General features: G+C 44.7%; 1 long non-coding RNA gene across 1 annotated transcript; it reads left to right on the top strand.

The window, feature by feature from the left end:
* Positions 1 to 504: 504 nt before the first annotated feature.
* LOC127317345 (uncharacterized) lies at positions 505 to 2,498 on the top strand. Its single transcript, XR_007861067.2, has 3 exons — positions 505 to 1,373; positions 2,053 to 2,141; positions 2,237 to 2,498. It is a non-coding gene; the product is annotated as an uncharacterized lncRNA (long non-coding RNA).
* The last annotated feature ends 1,918 nt before the right edge of the window (positions 2,499 to 4,416 follow it).

A 4,416-nucleotide genomic window follows, 5' to 3' on the forward strand; every position in this document is an offset into this window, starting at 1 on the left:
GCCCTCTCCCCCGCCGTCCCCGGCGTGCGCCGCCTCGCGCTCGCCGTCCACGCGCACGCCCTCAGGCTCAGCCTCACGGGCTTCCTCCTCGTCAACAACGCGCTCATCCGCGTCCACGCGGGCCTACTCGGCCGCATACCCGACGCGCACCTCCTGCTGCGCACCTCCGCCTCCGTCGACGCCTCCACCTTCAACACGCTCATCACGGCGCATGCCAGGGCTGGGCGGCTCGCCGACGCGCGCTCCCTGTTCGACGAAATGCCCACCGGCAACGTCGTGTCGTGGAGCGCCATGGTCAACGCCTACGTGCAGGCGAGAGATGGGAGGGAGGCGCTCCTGGTCTTCTCTCGGATGCAGGACCTCCAGGAGGACATCCACGCCGCCGCCCGCTGCATCGACCTCCTCAAGGTCCGTCCCCTCCTCCTGAACCGTGCTGTTTTTTTTAACTCATTCCGAAGCAGTTTGGTCAGGCAACGTCTTCCTGTCTGCTTGAGTTGCATGGATTCTCAGTTGTGGCCATAGCTTGTCATTGCAGCAGCCACATCTGTATTGTGTGTTTGTGTCTGTCTGACTGACTATCTGTTTTCAGTTTTGTGTAAATACTATCCTGCTCAAAAGAATACCAGGTTAACATAATAAATCATGTGCGTTATTTCTCTAGTAATCCAGGAGTAATCCCAGGCTGTTATTTTTATTATGTGCATATGTTTCATCAAATGGACTAGCCCTTATCATAAATTGAAATTGTCAATTAAATAAGCAAACCGAGCTGGAGTTCATACATACAAACAGAGTTGGAGTAATACAGGTATACATCGTCAGTATTTAACAGTGTTATCAATTGCTACACGATGGAGTAAATATTGCACTGCTACATAATGGAGTAAATATTGCAAGTTACTGTCAATTGCTAATGTTATTCTTCGGTTACTGTAACTAGTGTCATGTCCACTACTGGTGCATCTTGGTCAATTGAGTCCTTGCTCTCTCCCTGGATGTATATTAGCATGATTAATTCGGAAAAACGAATCAAGTTATGTGATTCTCTTATTCTATTTGTATACTTGATGCATACTCGATTCTGTATTCTTCCTTGCTTGCTTGTGTACTGCATTACTCCGTGATTGCTTGGTGTGCTTTTAGGAGTAGGAATTGGCTTGCATAAATATCTTGATCATGCAGCTTAAATACAGTCCAAATTGCTACTGACAATACTCCTGCTACTATCAATACTCCCTACTGCTGCTGTTAGTATTTTCTATTGCTAATAACATTATTTGAACACATTGTTATACTCCAGGACGGTGGCGTCTAGGTGATTCAGCTTGCCCCAGGCAACGAGCAGCCCCATTGTACTTGAGCATCTTCGCAAGGTGTGGCGTGTTCCTAATCTTACATATGTTTGTAGAGAACTCTTTATTTTGATTTTGTGATGCCAAACCAGTATTTATAGAACCTTTGGAAGTTGTCATTGTCACTAAGAATAACCGTGGCTGAGGTTCCTCAATTATTTCAAGTTCACAATCTGACAGTACAGTAGCATGAGCAGTAGTTTGTGTAACAACAACAGTACAGTAGCACTAGCAATAGTTTGTGTAGAAACAACAATACAGTAGCAGTAGTCTCTGTTGGCTGAGCAAGTAGTTTGTGTAACAACAACAACAACAACAGTACAGTAGCATGAGCAGTAGTTTGTGTAACAACAACAATACAGTAGCATTACAGTAATGTACTCCAGTAGCTTGCATTTTCTGGTGTCAATTGTTGAAGATCAATAGGTACAAATTCCAGTAGCTTGCTTCCACTGCTTGCTTGCAACAAATTCAGTTAACAAATTCTTGTAGGTTGCTTCCAGTTCTGATGTAGCTACTTGTGCCTGTGCTTGCTTGTGCTTGTGTTGCTTACGCTTTTTGCTTGTCTCACTAAATCTATCATGCACTTGCTATATATACCAGGCGCAATACAAATCTGCTTGTTCCGTTAAATTTAGTGATAATGTAAACTGCAACTTTGTTTTTGCATTAGATAATGTACCTGCATGCTCTCCTTTAGGTATATGGACATCGCCTTCTTCGGGTGGAGTGAAATTCAAGTCTGGGAGCACCATATTGATCTGATTGTTGTTGGCTCTCTTCGTTCAGGTATGGGGCTGCTATTTTTGTAATCTGTTGCTGCTGCTTTCTTTGTTCAGCATAGGTTCTGATGTATACTGATCTGCTTTTTGTGCGAGACAAAGCTAGGTGCCAGTCGTCGACAACCTGGGCGAGGAGTTGCTTGGGCTGGGAAAATAATCCGGAGGAGATTGTTCTCCAAGAGCTCCAGGTTGAAGAAGTTTGAAGACACTCGGTGGAAATTATGTAGTTATCAAATTTGTAGACCTAGTAATACTGTGATTGTATACACATCTGCTTGTGAGATGATCTACATTGACTAATTTTGGGTGTTATTTGAAGTATAATTACGTGCATTTTTTGTGTATTCGATTTAAATGTGGCTTATTTATTAGCTATCAAGTTCGTAATTGGAATCTGAATAAAATGTGACCTGATGCATACCGTGAAAAAAATGAGGCCCAAAAACCATGAGCCAAAAAACATTGAAACTAAAAATGCCAAATTCAAATAAGAACTGGGCTCGTAACAGGTCAAGGCCCAACAAAGATGAAAAAAATTAGCATTAGGCCCATATAACATACTGAATGGACCGGGCTGATTTCAGATAACGACGTTATTTTTTCGTCACAATTTGGCCACGTCGGATTGCCATGCTGGACTCGGGGGCAGGTACCCATGACGTTTTGGGAACGTCATGCCGTCAGTGACGTTTGCAAACGTCACAAAGCTCTATGACGTTTTCAAGTGGAACGTCTCAAGCAGTCATTGCTGACTCCCAGCTTTCGACGTTTTGAAAAGCGTCACCGTAACGTCACAAGTAGCCATCAGTGACGTTTCAGTGACACCTTTTTTTTGTCAACTTATGGCAGATTTCTTGTAGTGAATTGTTTGCAGAGAACATAACAGAAAAATGTTGTAGAAGATTTCATATAAAAGAAGAAGGACCGGGGTCAACAGATCACTAGAGGCGCCTCCCCAATAAAATAAATATGCTAGGTAAACAAATTACAGATGGCAATTGATAAACAGAGATTTTGCGCTAATGGTTAGTGCAAAATACATGCTATGAAAGTATGCGGGCATTACAACAATATACATAGATTGTAATCCAACTGCATCTATGACTAATAATCCACCTTCAGGATTGCATCCGTGACACCCTCCAGTATTAAGTTGCAAGCAACGGACTATCGCTTTAAGAAATGTGTGTAAAGTAAACGATGAAACTACCCTTGAATAGAACACCGCTGTTTTCTCCCTAGTAGCAACATCACATCTACAACCGTAGAGAACAAGGTGACTTCCCATGGTTAAATAGAGGCATGAACCCACTACCGATCATAAATACTCTCTCTTGGAGTCGCTAGCATCTTCTTGGCCAGAGCATCTACTAGAAACGGAGAGCATGCAAGATCATAATAACATAATACATAATCTCAACCAAAGAAATCTCTCTACAAATTAGATCCACATCAAACCAACATGTAGCAATTACAAATAGATGATCTTGATCATGTTAGGCAGCTCACAAGATCTATACATGAAGCACAACAAGGAGAGGACAGGCATCTAGCTACTGCTACGGACCCATGGTCCCATGGAGGACTACTCTCGCATCACCTCGGATGAAGACATGGTGATGTAGAGGCCTTCGGCGGTGATTTCCCTCTACGGCGGGGTGCCGGGATGGACTGCAGAACCCTCCCGAACTAGGGTTTCGTTTGACGGCGGCGTCAGAACTTTCGTGGATGGAGGCTCTCGTCCCTGGGGTTATCCCGATACGAGGAATATATAGGCGGAAGGGCGGAGCAAACGAGGCGATGAGGCGCCAGTACATGGGTCAGGCGCGGCCAAGGGTGGGGCCGCGCCTGCCCTATGTACTGCCACGTGGCAGCTCTCATGCGCGTGTCCTTCTGGCTCCGTCTTCATCCCGGAAAAATAAGACTTTGGGCTTTTGTTTCGTCCTATTCCGAGAAAGTTTCATGTACAACTTTTCTGAAACACAAAAACAACAGAAAACAGGAAATGGCACTGCAGCACTGCGTTAATAGGTTAGTCTCAGAAAATGCTAAAAAGTGTGGAAAAGTGCACATAAAACATATAAGAATTGTAACAAAACAAGCATGGAGCATAAAAAATTATAGATACGTTTGGGACGTATAATCGAACCTCGGCGGGTGAGCACGTGTGGGCTGGGACTGAGGGTAGCGTAGGCGGGAGCCACGGTAGGCCATGACGCTTTGGAGAGTCCGGCCGCGCCACCACAGCCGACGGCCAGCCTCGTTGAAGTTTGAACAAGGTG

The sequence above is a fragment of the Lolium perenne genome, chromosome 7, assembly GCF_019359855.2.
Source record: "Lolium perenne isolate Kyuss_39 chromosome 7, Kyuss_2.0, whole genome shotgun sequence".
NCBI lineage: Eukaryota > Viridiplantae > Streptophyta > Magnoliopsida > Poales > Poaceae > Lolium > Lolium perenne.